The sequence below is a fragment of the Fukomys damarensis genome, unplaced genomic scaffold (genome assembly GCF_012274545.1).
Source record: "Fukomys damarensis isolate Sample0158 unplaced genomic scaffold, DMR_v1.0_HiC HiC_scaffold_20, whole genome shotgun sequence".
Classification (NCBI taxonomy): domain Eukaryota; kingdom Metazoa; phylum Chordata; class Mammalia; order Rodentia; family Bathyergidae; genus Fukomys; species Fukomys damarensis.
The window spans coordinates 6,678,284-6,697,937 of record NW_022900932.1 but is presented as its reverse complement, the minus strand read 5'-3'; the positions used below and the strand labels follow the sequence as shown (position 1 = coordinate 6,697,937).

The following is a 19,654-nucleotide window of genomic DNA, read 5'->3' as shown; positions in this document are numbered from 1 at the left end:
CAGTAGCAATGGCATCTTCCCTTGTCACCGGGAATGTGTTTGCCTAATATGTCTCTCTAGTGCCTTCTTTTCTTCACTGCATTCCATAGTGTCCGGACTACATGTGTGTATCAAATTATTAGCGAGACTCCCAGCTGATGATAGACATGGGGGTTGCTCTTTTAGGCCCGAGAGACCATGTTGTGGAGAACGGTCCCGAACAGCTCTCCCTCTCCCCTGCATTAGGCTTTCTGCAGACTTACCTCGAAGTGAGAGAGCAGAGTCACGGGGTAAGCACAGCTGCAATTTTCCTAAGTGGTACCAAAGTGCCCTCTGAAGGCTCATCGCAATTTAATTCTGCTCTCAGTGAAATGGAGTCTCTTTGGATCTCCATCGAAGACAAGGAATATGAATTTTTCTCCCAATTTGATGAGTGGGGACTGGGGTCTCCTTGTGATTTTCATTTATAGATTTCTCTGATTCCAAGCCCCGAATGTTGAGCCTCTATTCGTACACTGATTCTCCTACAGCATCACCTTCGTGTTGGAGCTACACGGCTACGCTTGGAGAAAGCAGAGGACATTTTTCTTTGAAATTACAAACATTTGGATAGGCTGGATACTTCCTTATTCTGTTACCGGAGAGCAGGAGATGAGAAGGAGACATGTGGCTGGCAGTAGAGGGAGGGACCCCTTTGCACCCTGGCTGTGGGGGAGAGGGTTTTAAATGAGCCACAGCATTGCGGAGGAGGCACCTGATGCAGGAGTTCTGGCAATGCCTGAGCAGTGGTGCCAGTGCTACCTGTTTTACTTTTGTGGCACTGAGGATCAAACCCAGGACCCAGGACCTTTGCACTGAGCTATATACACAGCCATTTATTGCTTTTTATTTTGAGACAGGGTCTCACTCAGTTGTTAAATTGCCCAGGCTGGACTTAAACTTGCAATCCTCCTGCCTTGGCTTCCCAGAGTGCCAGAATCACAGGTATGTGTCACCATGCCCCACTAGGAATGCGTTTTTTAACTTGTTGGCATTGCCCAAGAAGAGTTCTGAAAGCTTTCATGGTACACTTCCTGTGAAAGACACACAACCACAGGGCATCACGAATGCACGGGTCCACAGGAACCATCAGGGCCACCTTTCTGCTGCAGGAGGCGGCACACAAGTTCCCTACTCCAGGAGGGAAAACAGCCCCTCCAGGGCCAGCCACCTAGATCCTTCCTTCGTGACACTCTTGAGCACTCTGAAGATTCATGTGACTCCCGTCTGGCAGGAAGGTGGCGGCAGATGGAGGAACTAGTTTGCAAATGCAAGACAGCAGGGACCACGTGGTGTTCAGCTTCAGTCTTCAATGTATGTACCCACAGGAAAAAATGTATCCCACACTGGACCTTCTTCTCCAAGCCTTAATAGCAGAGTAGTGATGGAAATAAGAATCCCCTCTTGTTCAGAATGTAGACAATATCTAGAAAATATGGTGGAGCCAGGTACAGCAGTGCACACCTATAATCTCAGCACTGAAGTAGACTGAGGCAGGAAGGTCACAAGTTTGAGCCTAGCCTAGGTGAATTAGCAACTTTAGCAAGGCTCTGTCTCAAAATAAAAATATATAACAAACAACTGGGGACCTCAGTTTGAAGGCCTAGGTTCAGTCTCTAGACACAGATACACACACACACACACACACACACAAAAAAAAAAAGAAAAAATAAGAAAATACATTAGAACGCCTCTTTTCTATGAAGCCTTCCATGATCTCTCCTCTTCTCAAAATGATCTTTCCTTTTCTGCACATTATTGCATCAGCACCCTGAAGTGCCTAATGAAAGAAAATTGTCTGGAAATTAAGAATAATAAAGATGTAGGTGGTACATGATGTGTTCAATGGTTCTGAGCATTTTGCACACATTAATTTTATCCCCCCTTTGGAGGTAGGTACTATTCTTGTCACCATTTTGCAGGGAAAGAAACTGAGGCTCAGCTTCCAAGGGTGCTCTCCTGGTAAGGAGTGGAATTAGAATTTGGGTCCCAGTAGCCTGACCCCATAAACTGCACTGAAAGCCCGGATGCCATCCCAAAGCTGCTGCTGGGCATGCGGGGGTCCGCCAGAGCTTCCTGCTCAAGTGGAATGCAGCTCTGGACTTCATAAGAAATTAATTACCCTTCCTACCCTTATCTCAGACACCCACATCAAATCCTTAGGGCCTTGAAGAATTTGCTGATTCCCTCCTTATTTATTAATAAAAGTTCCAGCCCTGAAGGCTTGCCACACATCCGCTGTCACCTCCCTTTAGCAGAGCCAGAGCCCCAGAGGTAGAGTGACTTTTGCTCCCAGACTCACTCCAGGATCTGGCTCAGCACACAGTGCCCTACAACCAACCCCTTCTCAAATGTCTACTGAATGACCACAGCTATTAGCAACCAAAAATTACACATCTCTCTGCAGCGTACTAAGCTCTTCACTCAGACACACCCCGGTCCTGTACCCCAGGGATCACTGTCATTTTCATGTCACACATGGCTGAGACTGAGGCTGAGAAACGCAGCTTATTATCACAGGTGGTTCAGCTAAGCAGTGGAAGGAAAGCAGGCATTTGAACCTAGATTCTGATACCAAATGCCATGGTGCAATACCTCTTGCTACTACTAAAGCCGATCCTTTTATTCTGTCCTTTTTGTGTGTGCACACCACAAATACACACATGTAGACACACAAAACAAACTTCTCTTCCTGGACTAGCGGATTAGTAGTCAGCTCAGAAAAAGCAGGAATAATCTAAATTCAGCTCCAGTTCTGTACACATGATGCTGTACAAGCAAAGGGCAGGATTCATGGATGAATGGGGCACACAGTCACCCTGTTTTGGGTGCTATTGATGCCACAATGGCTAAGCCGCCAACCTGGCTTTCTAGGAGCTTCATTGGAAGATGAATCTCCATGGGGACTGGATCTGGCAGAGGAAGCACACCTTGTCAGAGCCCCCATTTGAGTGGGGAATGGTGTGGGGAATGAAGGATGAAAGTCATACAGACCTGATCTCTGCACAGGAGAGAGTGGAAGTACATCTGTCTTAGTTGCTTTCTCGCTACTGGGACAAAATATCTGAGGCCGTTAAATTAAGGTGGAAAGGTTGACTTTAGCTCCCAGTTTGCAGAAGTTTCAGTCCATAGTCAGCTGATTCCAAGGCAGGACAGCGTGGCGGAGGAGCATCAAAGAGGAGAAACAGTCTGTGGCAGGGCAGCCAGGAAGCAGGGAGACTTCCTCCTCCTTTTCCTTTTTATTCCATCCAAGCTACAAGCCTATTGGCTGGTGCCACTCATACCCAGGATGGGTCTTTCATCTTCAGTAAATCTATCACTCGCACCAAGAACGGCTAAACTAACCAGTGGATTGATCCAGTATCATAGGCCCATCATCTAGTCAGCTCCCAAAGTCCCACCTATAAGTTTTGGAGGGACATCAAGACATAAGCATCACGTCAGGGCAAACTCCAGATAGACATGTTTCATTTCAAAGAAGTTAAAAATAATGTGCATAGACTTGATTAGTGCCCCTTTCACACTTGAAGTGTCCTGGCTTAGACCGTAAATTTTAAGGTCATCCTTGCCTTCCAGGAAATCCATGACTTTCTCCAACAGCCCCAAGCAGGTGTGAAATTTGGCACCGCTCCCAAGGTCACTGAGTTGCCTTATTTCTGCTCTTTTTGGCAGTCTTTCACCTCTCAGGCAACTGCACCCCGTGTGCCCCACAGGTCTTAAGGGACAACCCCAAGTCTGTGTGTGTGTCTTTGTCTTCAGTTGAGCACAGAAACTAAAATGAGCCATCAGGGACTCCAGATTCATGAGCTTTGGATTCAGGCCTATTTCACCCCTATTTCACATCCTGATTCTGATAGCTTCTTCCCATATGAACTTTGGAAATTTACTGAGTTTCCTCATGGAACCTTATTCTTCTCATCTGTGACAGAGGTTTTTAATGCCCATCTCGTGGGATTGCTAGTGAGGAGTGGGTGGCATAGATGAAGTGAAAACACTGAGCTCAGAGCCTAGTACACAGGGCTGCCTCTGCCACAGGCTTCTAGAATATGTGAGCTCCAAGACAGAAATGGCACAGAGGATGGGAGCATCTCAGGAACACTAGTATATCCCCAGCTTCTGGTCACTGCCCTATCAAGATGAACCTGCTTCTTCACCCTTAAGGACAATGGGAAACACTGGACAACAACCCCTTCATCAGGCTGTTTGGCAGCACCTACAAAAGGGAAACATATACATTCTGAGTGGCCCAACACGTCCACTCCCACCACAAATGTGTCCATATGTTCACACAACAGGTGCACAGTCACAGCAAGAGTATTCACAACAGCCCCAAACTTGGAAAGCAACCAAATGTCTAGCAACAGAAGAACTGATAAACAAAGGATGCTGTATCTACACAATGGAATATTGTACCACAGTGAGAAAACATCATCTGCCACCAACATCCTAAGCAAAGGAAGCCAGACACACGAGTCCGCATGATGGGGGATTCCAGTTCTACGAAGTTCAAGAACAGGCAGTGCTAACTCACAGTAACAGAAGTGAGGATATGGAAGGAAGTAACCACATAATGCTGTACAGGGGGCTTGCTGCCGAGGGGAAGAGAGAGGCAGGGCTTGGAGGTTCCGTTTCTTCAGCCTGGTTGTGGTTACACAGGTGTGTCCTTGCTGGGAAAACTGTTGAGTTCCATATTTATATGTTCATATTTTATTAATTATATTGAACTTCAATAAAAAGTTATAGAAAAGCACATTTAAGGGGGAAATATATATTTCTTTCTTTGGTAGAGAGCTATACAGGCTATAGGTAGGCAAAAGATAACTCAATAAAAAGCAGAGGAATTCCCCACTTAATAAAGGTAGGGCTGCCACTCTGTGTTCGACTGGACGTGGGATGCTAGGAAAACAGCATCCTGTTTGGTCTTTCTCCTCCCCTTCTGCTTCCTTAACGTCATCATCATCATCACCACCATCATCATCATCAATATCACCTGCACCAATGCCAACATTTCCCAGTGCTTACTATGTTTGAGTCATGGGTTCAAGTATTTTGTTCTGTTTTTCCCCTTAAAAAAACGCACACACACACAATGCATTAACTTTATCTTCCTAAGAACTTTTTTACAGATGAGGGAATAAAAGCTCAGAGAGACGAAATGACTAGCACAAGGTCACACAGCCAGCAAGAGGCCATCACTATCTGAAGCCATCTGAACCCAGGACTTGACTGTTCCCCAGCTCTGCCCACTCAGCCCCCGTTCGGGCAGATACGGGCACCAACAGCACAGCCTCTGTGGGGCAATGGGGGTGCTAAAGTATCAATTTTGTATCTCTGCACAACAGAGCTGCTCCCAATGCTATCTCTGGGCAGCTGCCAGAGTAATGCCTCACAGCGGGAAAAGGTTGATGAATATATTGATAGAGAGTAAAAAGGAAAAAGAGTTGAAATGTCTGGTCTTTCTATTGCCCAAAGTCCACAGAAACTCTGAGTTTGTTTCAGGCTAACTTCAAAGCTGCCTCTGGCCCTGTGGAAATATTGACAGATCACCCCCAATGTCCTGGAATTGCTCTTTTCCATCCCAGCCCTGGTCGGGGCACTTGAGGCTGGGGGTCATGGTGCCTGGGGGGAAATGGAAGTGAGTGCTGACACGGACCCCTGGGAAGGCGGTCAGATGCTGAGCTGTGGGCCTGGATCCCTGAGCCTGCATATCAAGAAAGCGAGCTTTTCTTTGGCACTCGGGCTGGGCGATCAGTGTACATAACCTGAGAGGTGGAATGTTCAGAGTGCAGCGCCAAAGACCGCTTGTGTTTGAGACAGAGGAATAAGAAACAAACACCCCACAGAGGATTCAGTTTTGGTAGAGACACCCATGCGAGTGTGCTGTGAATGCTCAGGCGGGTAGAGGGAGGCTTCCAGGGGCCAGCAAGGTCCCCTGAGACCAGCTCCTTCATCTCAAAGAAGCCCGAGTAAGGTGGAAAGAAATCCCCAAGGTCAGCATGTCCAGGCCTCTGCTCTAGGTTGGCCTGAGACGAAGCCACTTAGTCATGTTTTCACCTAGAGACACCCACACCTCTCGGATTAGCACGGGGTAGGAGACAAACACCAATGCAGCCATAGAAGTCAGGACATGAGTTCACTCTGCCCGGTTAGGACACAAGTCTATTTGCTGCAGAAACAGCTGGATGTCACCTAGAAAGACACCAAATAAAGCATAGGGAAAAGGCATGTTTCACAGTCCTGCCAACCATGATCTAGAAAATAGGACTCCTCCAAAACAAGTTCATATGATACAGAGACAACTTACAGAGCTGTGCCGGAATGGCTGCCAAGGACTGAGCAGGCACTGTCCATGCCATTGTCTCAATGGACCTGTGAGGAGGAGGATGCTGTTAGCTCCACTGTGAAGGGGAGAAAACTGGAGCACACACGAGGTCGGTAGCTTGTAGGGCAAGTGACTAAATGGCAAAGAAGGGTCCTTGGGAGACAGACTCCGAGGCAGAGCACAGGGGCAGGAAGTTTAACAGAAAGTCCCCTGAGAATCATGGCTTGGAGGGAAGGAAGGAAAAGCAAGCGGCAGCACTGGGCAGAGGGACTAGAGGGCCTTCCAGGCAGCCTCAGAAAAGGCCTCCCCTGACACCATAGGGAACCGGGAGCTGGGTCCCCATGTTAGGGTACAGGGACCAGGGCTGCAGGGCTCCCCCAGTCATTGGATACAGGGTGGGTGACCAGGAAGGCTGTGTGGTCAGGGCTGATCATGGCAGGGCAAGTGTCTGCATTCCAAGAAGGCTGACCATGGCCAGCACTCCCTGCAGCTGGGGGCTCAGTCCTAAAGGGAGTCTTGGTAACACAGCCCAGTGTCTATGGTGCAGGGATTTGGGCCTAGCTAGACAATCTGAATAAGCACACAACCATTATGCCACACTGCAAATCACTCCATCAAGACTGGTGCAATGTAACATATCAGTTTTCAGGGCCTCCTGTGTATCACCTGCATATTTATTATTTGTGGAGACTCAGGGAGGTAAGGCTAATGAAGCAAGGAAGGAGGTCTGTGCTGTCCTTCGAACCTGGAATATCCCCTAGAAGCCCATCTGGTCCCCAGCATGGCACTACTGGGAAATGATGGGTCCTCTCAGAGGAAGTCTAGTGGGAAGGCTTAGGTCCCCAGGAATGTGTCCTTGAAAGGAAGGGTGAAACCCCAGCACCTTTCTCTTTCCTGCAGCCCAGCCATGCAGCCACTACCTGCTCCCCACCATGATTTGTGGTCTGTCCTCAGGTTCAAAAGCAACAGGGCCAACCCACCATGGACTGAAATCTCAAACAGTGAGCCAAAATAAACCTTTCTTCCTCTTAAGTTGATTACCTCAGGTATTTGTTAGAGTAACAAAAAGCTGGTCAATCCAGGCAGCCAGAGAACCGATATTACATAGCTTTCTAAACCTGGGGACACATGTGCATGTAGTCAGAGCCCATCATGGTCACCAGGCCATGGGCACCCGTCACTCAGCCTAAGGGCTAACGTGAGGCTTTCTTGGGTGATGTAAGACGCTTGCTTGGGAAGACTCAGCTGGATCATCCAGGATGTAACCTCTTTTAATAACTGACAGAGGAGGAAATGAACATCCCAGCCAGCAGAACGTGGCCTCAAATATGTGAAGCTATGTATGTCTAGGTATAAAAACTCAGAAAAATTAAAAAGCAAATATGATTCACTGAAGGGAAAACCTTGATATACGGTCAGGAGGAAGAAAAGCATGTTACAAAGAAATATGCATGTCATTGTAAACAAAACACCCAAGCACAACCCCTCCATACCTGTGTCCACCCCTGCAGGGATCTGTATGAACAGAGACAAAAAACTAAGCACAGACACACTACTTGGCTATTAACACTAATTTCCAGGGTGGAAGGGGATGTGTGATGAGCTTTCTACTTACCTTTGCATGACACTGACTTACTTGTGCAAGCAGGGAAGGACTGCTTTCATAAGGTGAAACAATCAAACAACAAGAGCCTTAAAAAGTTACTCACCTAGCGTCAAGTGCATGGTGGGGGTCCCTATGAAAATACTGTTTCATTCTGTCTCCTCCTCCTTCCCTTTTTAGCAGGCAGCCCCTAATTGTCCCTTTGGGGATGATCCAAAGAAATATTTAAAGAGTTTCATATTCTTTCCCTGTAGCCATTATAAAAGGGTTTCATTTTAATATTGTTCCACACACGATAGATAGATAGATAGAGATGTAGAAATAGATATAACCTGCCACCAAAACAGATCTGACACTGAAATCTATACAACTCATTTTGCAGTCAAACAGCAAAGTGGAGGGTTAGCTGCTGTTGGCTATTATCTGTGACTGTGCTCCTGGCTCCTCCCATCCTAATAAAAACTGACCCAACTCCCAATTATCTTGGCGCATGGACATGAAAAGCCTAAAGAAGCCAAAATGCAACTTTTCACCACATCTGCTGACAAGAGGTCAAGGAGTTTGAATTAAGCTTCTTCCTTCCTTCTGTGTCCCTGGCTGCTACTCCCCCAGGAGGAGCACCCCAGATGGTAGGAGCAACCAAACAGTGGAGGGATGAGGAAAAAGTGTCCATGGAGTCTCTACATTGGGTAGTTCTTCACCACCTGCTTGGCTGTGGGACTAGCTCTTGGAATTTCATCAGCTCCTGTGCTAGTTTTATTCTTTCTTAAAGGGTTACCTCACTCTGGAGTGACTCAGTCAAAGGTCTAGTAGACACTCTTTTGTTATCAGGTATGGATTCAACCATGTAACCTCCTAACTTTTGTGAGCTCCAAACACGTAAACAGTATGAAGGAGACTTGGTCCTTCCTTGGCTGTAACACAATGTGTTAAATGTCACAACGGGGCTGTGTGCCAAGTTCATGGCATTAAGGAGGAAAGGGCAGCTCTGAGAAGCCTTGTAGAGCGAATCTGGGAGCAAGGGGACATCAGAGCAAACCCAGAAGGATGACGCCAGAAAGACAGGACTAGGGGAGGGTCCTGCGGGAAGAGGGAACCATGAAAAAGGGCATAGAGCTGGGACATTCTTGAAACTAGATTCAATGTCATAAAACCTGAGTCTACCCTCAAGGACTGGTGGAAACTGCTGGCAACCACAGCTCGCCAGACAGGAGCACCCACCTCACACACCCAGGGAGTGACTTGCACCATCTTTCGAGGACACCCTGCATCTCAGAAACCTCACATCTGTCTTCCCTACCCCAGCTTACTTATGTCAATATTTTCCTACCACAGTACCTTACCATACTGGATTTTAGTTTTGACTTTAGACTACTTGGTTTTGTCTCTATTTGCCTCATTGCCAGAAAGTACAACAACCGTCACAGCCGTCACTCTCAGCTGGGGACTGACAACCCTCCCACCCATTCTGTTATTATCACCCCCATTTCCCAGATGAGAAAACAGACTTGGGCAGGATAATTTACACGGTCTTACAGTAGGTAAGTGGCAGAGCCAGGCATCACACACAGATATTTCTGATTCTAGAACCTGCTTTGTAACAACTGTGCTGTCATGATAGTCCCTAAGTTACTACGCTCGCACTGTTATGTCGGAGATCCAGGAAAAGACTGAGAAACCTTTTACGTAAGGAGCCAGACGGTAAACATCCTCAGCTTTGTGGGCCACACGGTCTCTGTCATATCTACTCTATTCTGCCCAGTTGCATGAAACCAGCCCAAGGCAATTCATAAACAAATGGGCATGGCTGCATTCCTATAAAACTTTATGTTTAAAACAAAGTGACAGGCTGGGACTGGCTGTTGAAGTTGCAAGATCCTTAGCCATAGTATTGAATCCACTCATTCATTCACTCATTTATTCAACTGACGAATGTCTGCCTTGTGCCCGGCTCTATTCTAGGTTCTTGGGATACCAGGAACTCCACCAGGCAAAAATCCAAGAAAGGTCTGACCTGTCTGTTTTGCCCATGCCTGACAACCTCTGTAATAACTCTGGTGCTTTTTCCCCTTCCCTTGGATCAGGTTCTCGACTTAGACTCAGATCATCTGGGGAACACACAGAAGTATAGGTGCCTGGGCTCCATACTCTCCAAGATCCTAATTGAATCGCCCTACAGGAGGTCCAGGTAGTGATGCAGTCACAAGTTCTCTATGTGATTCCCATGTGCAGCCAGGGTTAAGACCCATGAATGGACAGCTATTTACTTGCTATATGAAACAAGGTGGATCTTTTAAGTCCTCAGAGTTTGGGCTACAAAACATAGCTAATGTCAGTGTCCTAGTATTGTTACAAGGTCGACTCGAAACCGCATGCCTTTCAAACTGTAGGGTGTTAGACACAGTTGAGGGCCTGTGGTCACTCTACAGGGCCTTTGTTATTGGGGTACATTAGGGTGCCGCCTCACTGAATTCTTTCAACCAAATTTTAGCTTTGATTCTTTGACCCAAGACGGTGTTTGGGATTTTTCAATCAAGATCGGTGGCGATCTCCCCAGTGCAGGGGTTCATGGGTGAGCAAGCGCTGACCTTTCGCTTACTTCACCGGAAGGTCACCTGGGGCGGCCTTTGGCTTGGCGTGGGAGGCGCTTATCTGTGCTCCACTTTGTAGTAAAGGCCCCCATCGCCAGGCTGAGCTCTCTGATGTTTTGGGCATCTTAAGCCTCAAATAATTGGCCTATTTACTTTAACTTAAAGACACACGTTCAAACCCATGTGCTTTCGTGAGCTTAGACCTGGGCACAGGAAAGGAATTAACACTGCGCGGAGCACTGAGCAGTTCCTCGGGGGCCCTTCGCATATACGATTTCACGTTCGGAACAGCCCCAGGAAGGATGAAGAGTTATTTTTCTCATTTAACATCAGCGTTCTGATGGTGCCAGAACTCAAATCTTGGTACAGTTGAGTCTAAAGCTCTTTCCACGAACCATGGAGAATCCTACAAATCGTTTAGCTCCTCTTAGGCCAAGATTTAAAGAGATGTAACAACTGCCTAGTTTTACAGGCTTCTCCCCCACCCTTCCTGCTTCCTTCTCCTCCTTTTCCCTCTCCTGTTCCTCCTAATCCTCCTTCCATGGCTCCTGACTCTCCCGACAGCTCGGGCTGTATGAGCACGATGAAGCCCAAACGCAGAGCAAAGCTACTTCCTCCCCGCGGCATCTTGACTGTGCAGTTTTCGAACCTCATAATGAAATGAAAAACAAACAAACCAAAAAATGTGCGGAGAGAGTTGGAGAAATAAATGCTGCCAGGAGGGAGGAATTCACTGACCCCCAATCGAGGCCATCTCAAGAGAAGTTGGCCACTGACTGTGCCTGTTAAAAGCGGAAAAGTCATCCCGGGTCACCGTTAAAGAGAGCTTGAACAAAACAAAAACAAATGTGATCTTCGAATCTTAAATGTCAACTTGAAGGATAACTTAGAAGCTTCGGGATGGGCTGAGAGGACCTGCAGCTGCTTGCTCTGGCATCAGATTTTCCTTTTCTCTGGTATTTCCACGCCCCTGGATAATGTATCAAGCGGAGGTCCAGGGGGCAGACCCCACCCTCACCCACCAGAGATATTTATGGGGCCTAAAGCTCCCGTTCCTTTATAACCCATCAGCCACCCCTGAGCACCTTCCGCGTGCCCTCAGGATGGCCCGCGAGACTCCATTGGCTCCCAGCTGTCCACACCCTGGCCCCACATCTCTACCTCCCCTCCCTCCCAGACAACTCCTACACAGGGGTGGTTCCCAGGCCAGACCTCCAGGAGCATTCTCATGGATAATCTTCTCTGGTCACCTTCTTAGAGGAAGAAAGGAAGGCTGTTCTAGAACTTCCAGCCATTGGCCCGACATCATGGAAATTATGAAGCAGGATTCGGGGGACTTGGGGAGGGGGCTCCTTTCCAGATGACACCAGCTCCTGGTGGCTGAAACACTTAGAAGCAGAATTACCATATTCCCCCTTTTTAAAGGTGTGCAACACCCTCAGCTCTGTTCTTAGTCCTTTGGCATAAAAGTCACTTTTGAAACAACCTGGTACCCATCTTTGTTTTACAGATGAGGATGCTGAAGCCCAGAGGGGCTGGTAATGTGTCCCCAGCTGCTAATTCACACACAGGTGTCAGACCTCTCCCAGTGGCTCTGCTCAGAAGTCTGCACTCTTCCCTTCATGCCAGGCTGTATGTGAAGTCAGGGCTAAATGACACAGGGTCCTTGACAGAGAGTCTCTGGCTGTGTCCTCAGCTACCAAAGCCAATGACACCCCCAAGTCGTTTTTTCTTCTGGGTTTATTTGCGCTTTGGAGTTCACGAACTGAGGATGTGCCTTCCTGGACCCATCTGACCTCAAGAGACGACAGGAGCAGCCAAGCTGGAGCTGAAGGAGGCTCAAGGTCAACCCAGGTGGCAAGGGCCGGGGAATCCACCCAGGACCTGGGGTGTGAGCTTGTGAATCATCTCCCAGAGCAAACCCACCAGGGTCAAGATCCCACCTATCCTCGGGAAGGATCCAGTTCTTTCTCACTCTCCTCTCCGCCTGTGTTGGCAAGAGGATATTTCTGGGGATGTTGTTCCAAATGATTCCTTCTGCCCCTGGGTATTTAGTCTTCTATTTTTAAATAATGGGAACAAGTGAGAACACTGCAACCCAGTGATTCCATAGGCTCCAGTAAATTACAGAAGAAAGTCCCTACCTCCTTCTGACCTCTATGCCTTCCCTAGCCTCATCCCAGCCCTGGATGGGGAGCAGAGAGTTTACCCTGTGCTGAGTCAAACACATTGGGAGGCAAGGAATTGGGAAAGAGAAGGACTGAAGAAAGAAAGCATAGTATTTCCACCTCCCCCACTCTCCCCAGCAAACAGCCCTGGGGTTTCCCCGCTGGTCCTGCTGAGGCCCAGGAGAATTTTCTCTCCTCTTTTTGTCCTGATGGGGGCACAAGTATTCCCTCGGCGTCCCAGGATCTGCAGGAAAAGTTCTGAAAACTCAGCTAGGAGTCGGGAGCCAGAGTGAGAAGAGACCAAGGCACCGGACAATAATAGCACAGTTGTTTTTTTAAAGGAGGACGTGGGGGTGGGATGCAGTTCCAAGCACGGGTGAAGAGACGAGCCCTTTCATGCTTCCACGCCCAAGGCCTCGCGTGCACAAATGTCCCTCAGGAACCCAGCCACCCGTTCACACACGCTCTCGTCCACACTGCCCGTGGGATGACTTCCTTCCTCATCGGGCTGCAGTGGGCGACACACTCCTGAAGTTAAGTGAGTCCATTTCTGACACTGCAGTCTTTTATGGCACTTCCCTGGGGGTCAATCTGTATAATTTTGAAAAATCCTTCCCAAATCTCAACTTCCTGTGGGTCTGTTTTTATTTCCAGATTTCCTCCCAATCCCTTCATTCCCTCATTTTTCTAGGACCTAGGGAGAGAGACAGAAAGAGCCCAGTAATCTTCTTCCCACCAACCAACCATCATCAGTTGGCTCCGCTGCAAAATATAAAACCAGAGATCTGGAAGAGTAAAGCTGAAAATCCAGGCTCTCAGAGCAGTCAGGTCACTTGCTTGTGGATCCAGCTACTGGCACAACACTCGGGCTGGGCTGTGTGAGACCCAGGGCTGCAGGTCCCCCGTTCCCAGGGACAGCCCACAGCCCCTCACCTGGAACCCCTAAGAAGCACTGGCCCCTGAGTCCTAGAGAAAAACTCAAGCAAGAAACTTTCCTCCAAAGTCACAAGCTGGGAAACACAAACCCCAAAACCCTTTAAAGATGGTAAGATACTTGCTTTCCCATGAGACCTTCAAGGAAAATCTGCCAGGACCGTGCCCTGAAAAGATGTGATTTCCCTCTCCATCTACCCACGAACTTTTTGAATCCACCACAGAACTGTGGGAGAAGTGGCCACAGCAGAGAGAGAAGAGTTAAATCAAGCCCAGACCTCAGCAATCTGTGTTCAATTTTGATAAAAATCTCTCTTGCTCTCCCCACCACCCCCCTTCCTCCGTTCCACAGCTCAGACACGTCTCTTTATGTTCAGAGTTTGCATCTTGTTTGGCGCACTGCACGCGGTGCTCCCCGAGAACCTGGCACCCACCCCATGGCGGGTACATGTGGCAGAAACATCCGTCCCTCTCCTTAGGCAGGGCTGGACCCAGGGCCAGTGTCTGGCCACCGTGACGTCCTCCTCCTCATCCTCCTTCCCAGTACCTGATGCTGGACCAGATCCTTCCTTCCCTAATTAAGCCAAGTCTCACCTCCTGGGAGGTCAGGCCGGTGCCTGGGGCTGCGGCCGCAGGTGCTGGAGTCCCAGAGTTTGGTTCCTTTGGGGAGATGTTTCCCTCCCTTCCTAAGGTCCCGTTCCCCAGAGATCAGGATCCAGGATCCCAGCGCCGCTGCTGCCCAGCCTGGCCAGAAGCCAGGCCTACAAGTGGGAGCAGGGGACTTGGAAAGATGTCTGTCCTCCTCCGGAAAAGCACAGGCTGGACAGGGAAAAGCCACTACCAGGACGTCGTGGGATAGGAGGCCCCCATCTGTGTTTACCCACTTGTGACACCAAAAGAAAAAAAAATTTTTAGAGTTTTCCAAGGACATTTCCTGTGTCCAGCTGTCCCAGGGCAGGCAGACAGGCATGCAAACACACGCGATCACAGACCTCCACACACGCAGGCCCTGGGCGCCCAGGCTTCTGCAAACACTTTGGAGAAACAAAACATCCCGCCCTCAGAGGTGCAGCCTCCCCAGCCCTGCTCTGCATTTTCAAGAAAGTAGAGGCCAGGCGAGTGCAGCGCAGAGTTGTCCCGGGTCCCCAGCGCACAGCCGCAGCACCTACCCAGAGGGCCCCATGGTGCGGCCAGGCTCCCATCTCGGTGGTCCCGGCTCCGCAGGCTCCTGAGCTCCGCTGCCTCGGGCCGGCCCGCCCTTCTCTGACGTCAGGCGTCTCCAGGCGGGATATTTATGGCAGGGATACTCTAAATGTTCCCTAGGTACAGTTCTGAGCGCGGCTCCTTGGGATTTGTAAATTTCACATTTTCAGACGGGACAGAGGGCCCGGAGGGGAGCTGTTCCCCCACTTTGCCAAGGAACCTTCCTGGGGGCTCCCTGTGTTTTGGGAACGCAGGGTCCAGGAGGCAGAAGTGCCCACCTGAGGGGCGAGCTTTCCCTGCAACCCCCTGGGCAGAAGGGGAAAGTCCTGGGGGAAGGTCAGCTTGGTGACAGAGGTCAGGGGTTGAGGGGTCCCTTCCCTGCCATTGTCCAGTGTGGCCCCAAGAAGTTGCTGGGCAAGGCAGCAGAGAAGCTAATTAGAAGCCCTGGTCCACACCCTAACAACTTTTCCATTTCTTCTTTGGGAGTGTGTGTGTGTATATATAAAAAAAAAAAAAGTTTATTTTTATTAAATTATGTTCCACACTTCCCTGCCTCTGTTTAGCTTTTCCAACTCAGTGCCAGTCAATTCATCTTACTTCATTGCTTATACACAGAGTCGTAGCCGTCTACAATAGCGCTTATTCATACTTTTAAAAATCACATTTCATTTTTTAAAAATGTGATTGTAGTCCATCTCCTTGCCTGGACTGGAAGTTGCCTCAGTCCAGGGCAACCGTCTCCCCTGTGATCTTCAGCACCCTGGGGGAGAATATTTGATCTTCTCTGTTTCCCCACACTTGAGAGGCCAGGGACACCCTTCCACTTCCTGTATGGGTGGTGACCCGTACGGTGTCTTCTGGGTGTTGAGGTCTGGATTCCAGAAGCCACAGTTCTCCACCTTGCTGAAGGAGCTCGGGGGAAATGGCTTAAGGGCCAACCTTCCCGAGAAAAAGAGAGGGTAATGCTTTATTCTTCATGGTTCTCAAGGACTGGAGAATGAACTTAACGATAGTACCGATGAGATGCAAATGACTTATACAGTTAGCTAACGCACATATGTAGAGAGCTGGTGCCCTGTTAACGGGAGGGGACAAGAGTAAGTGAAAATCCTCACTGATGTGGTTTTCATCTGGATGCACTCAGAAATGAGGTTTTTGGGAGGTGATTGGGGTGTGACAGTGACTAATCAGTGGATTAGTCTACTGATGAATTTATAGCTAAATGTGGTGTTGGGAGGTGGGGCCTGGTTGGAGGAGGTGGGCCACTGGGGGTGTGACCCAGAAGGGTTTATCTCCCTCCTTCCTCCCTTGATGGCTCCCTGCTTCCTGCCCTCCATGCCTCGAGCAGCTCTCCTCCACCAGGCCCCTCTGCCGAACTGTCCTGCCTTAGAGCCAGCTGACCATGCCCTGAAGCCTCTACAAACTGTGAGCCAAAGTAAACCTTTTGTTCCATAGGCTGTAGGCATTGGATATTGTGTCCCAGTGACAGGAAAGGGACTAAGACCATCAATGAAGCACAGCTCTGGTGAACATTCTGTGAGCCAAGATGGAGTCAAGGTAGAGGTGGGCCTCAAACACAGTAAGAGGGCAGTGGGGACTTGAAGCTCTTCCCTTTGGCAGCAGCTGGTAGCAATGATTGCTACAGGGAGCCGGTTCTGGGGCTAAGGGGGCAGATCCAAGATATCTGATCCAAGCCACAGAGGGCCACAGAGCCCTGAGTCCAGTCACCACTGGATTCCACATCATATCCCATCACCCCCTCCTTCATCCCCTGCCTTAAGCAAGGCTTCTTTGACAACGTGAGCTCTACTTTGCAGCCAGCACTGCAAATTGACTTCCAGGAGCCATTGACCCCCTTCTCTCCTGCCTTTCTCCATCAAAGAATCCGAAATCTACAATATTTCCCATCCCAGATTCCCTTGTAGTTAGAAATTTGAAAGCCAATTCTGGCCAGCAAGATTGGAATGCAGGAGGCAAGGGTCAAAAACTCTTTACAAAAAGGTCAGATTCAGGTGACATGTCTTCAGCTCTTCGACTTATCCTATTCTTCCTCCTCCCATTTGTTTTCCGCTAGAGCGTGGATATGATGTCTGGAGATGCAGCAGCCATACATAGAAGGAACTGAGACTCTAGATGACATTTGTAAGTGGCTGGATTTTGTTCTTGTTGAGTGAGAAATGTGTTTAAGTTACTAAATCGCGTTTCTATTGTTTGTGGCCAAATATAATCTTAGCTGATACACATCCATCAAGCACCAACATGTAAGGCTTTGCTGCTCTCTACTCCTCTGCTGGTGGCACCTGTTTCAGGACCTCCAGCAGTGCAGTAACCCAGGCCAGCTGCAAAGCACATCCAAAACGCAGCTGCAGTGGTGAGAGATGCCTTGGAAAAGCTCCCCCTTGCTTACTGTCACCAGGGAAAGCCCCTGATCTTACAGAGCATGGACCATAGCAGCGCTTGGGAAAGATTTCCTAAAGAATGAACGAGAAGCTTTGGGGTCCATCGTCTAAGCGACGTGAGGCTCTCCCTGGGTGACGAGTGCCTTTCCCTGATTTGCTGACCTGGGCTTTGGATGTTGGTGAGGAGAAGTCAAATGTTAGAACCAGAGACCTTGGTGAAATACCCAGCCCCACCCCTCACTCCTGGGTAACCTCTGTTCAACTCTGGCTCGATAGCTGTGATGATCAATTTCATGTTTCAGCTCGACTCTACCATGGTGCCCAGATACTGGGTCGGACATTATCCCAAATGTTTCTGGGCATGCATTTTGTGGATGACACTAATATTTAACTGGGTGAATTACAAGGAAAGCAGAGTCGAAGGCCTCATAGAACAAACACAGACCTCCTCGAACAAGAAGGAATTCTTACAGCCTTTGGACTCCAGCTCATGTCTCCGGCCTCCTGCCTACCCCCAACCATCCACATCTGGACTTCCCAAACCTTCACAATGGCTTCAGCCAATTGCTTAAAATCAATCCCTCTGTCCCTCAAGCCTTCCCTTCATCTCTCCCCCCATATCCTATTGGTTCTGTTTCTGACAGATGCAGTGTTTTTCACCACTAACATAAGGTGATCATTCTGTCCTGAAGGGTTGTTGTAAAGCCCAAATTAGGGAAAAGTCCTTACCTTGACACACTCTTCTGAAATAGGAGGAGGAGGAGAATCACTCAGAACTTTGAGATCTCCCTCATCATACTACATGGGCTCTCAGAACCGACTTGCTGAGCCCAGCCTGTGCTTCTGGAGATGCTGAACTCAGTCGTTAAGGTTGCTATTGAACTTCTGATGGTAGAAACAGCTTGCTTTGAGCTGGACCTAGCTCAGCTGACCCCTCCATCACTCATCAGGTCTCCTGACCATGGGCTGCCTCATTTCTCTCCTCCTTGGTAAGGGATATGACCTCCACTGGTCAGGATAGGACTCCTAGACTTCTGTTCGCTAACAGTGATGTCCAAAGATACAACAAAAGGGATAAAAGGCCCATAGCTACCACAGTTCCTTCCTGCAAAGAACCTGGCAGTAGGTACGAGAACTGGACGCAGCCTCAAGATACTTCAGCCCCTCATTGTCGCGTGCTATAGGAGGAAGGTGTGAGAATATAGCACTGGAAGAGGCGGCAGGTGGTGCCTGCCTAGAATCCCAGTAGTTCAGAGGCTGAGGCAGGAGAAATGCAATTTTCAGTCCTACCCAGGCAATTTAGGATGATCCCATCTCAAGATAAAAAATGAAAAGGGCTAGGGATGTAGCTCACTGTGAAAGCCCTGGGTCCCATCCCCAGTACCTCAAGTAAAAAAGGAGAAAATGAGAGAGCAAGAGAGAGGAAGAAGAGGGAAAGGAAAGGAGAAAGAGAGCTAAAGTGGGGGAGGGAGAAGAGCTTGGGTTTTTAATCCTAGGTCTGCTGGTTTAGTTAAAGTGTCATTTAGCTTCTCTGCCAATATAGATTAATAGGATGAATCCCATGGTGCTAGAGTAAGGATTAAATTGGAGACTATTTGTACCTCACAGATGGCCGCAGTTTTTATGCGCCTTTTATTCGTCCTCTGTTTCATCTCCTCCTCCTCACCCGACTCCACACGTCACTCCCCCATTAGCCAACACTGAGAATGCCCTTCACATTAGCTTTAACTCCCCGGATCCCTGGCGTCCACTGCTCTGCGAATGTTTTGCCCAGAGTTAAGAAATCTCCCCTGGCTGAGATGTGACCACACCAAATAGGCAACGATTGGAAAATTGCCCCTTGAAAGGCCATCTCCTTCGGAGGCAAGGGGCCACATTTTTGAGAAGCTGTCTCAGGTTGTTTGCAGCGGCTTTGAGGGTCCGCTCTGCTGCCTCGCCTACGTCAGAAGCCTAAGTGTTTAACCACAAAACACATGATCCTGGGACACCGTGGCGGCAGACCCGGCCCTCCACCCCCACAGCCAGGCAGGCCACGTGGCGTCTCATCTGGTATGTGGCCCCCGCTGAGGCCAGCAAGACAAACTTTGGCCCGATGTCCCACACCTGGCCAGATGTGGGATGGAATATCACGCAGGGAGTGGAGTGTGCCTGAGCGAGCAGGAGAACGGGTAGAACGCTTTCCTGACCCCACCCCACCCCAGTCAGTCCATGATCGGAGTCCAAGATCCTCAGGCTGGAGAAGGTTACACTCACTAGTAGCCAGAGATACTCTGGTTATTTCTGGAACGAGAGTCTTGAGCCACTGGGATCACATGCGAACTTTCAATATATCCCCCTTTGTCGCTGCTTGAAATCCTTTAAACCATCGTGTGCAGAGCCAGCTTCAGAGCAGGGACTTCAGGAAGACCAAGGGACTT

The 19,654-nt window shown here is 49.0% G+C and overlaps 1 protein-coding gene across 1 annotated transcript in view; it reads right to left on the bottom strand.

Moving 5' to 3' along the window:
* Nucleotides 1-14,879, bottom strand: part of Daam2 (dishevelled associated activator of morphogenesis 2) — a 109,419-nt gene extending 94,540 nt beyond the window's left edge. The window contains 1 exon segment of the mRNA XM_033766430.1: nucleotides 14,805-14,879. The gene's annotated coding sequence lies outside the window, so the exon portion shown is untranslated.
* Nucleotides 14,880-19,654: the final 4,775 nt, after the last annotated feature.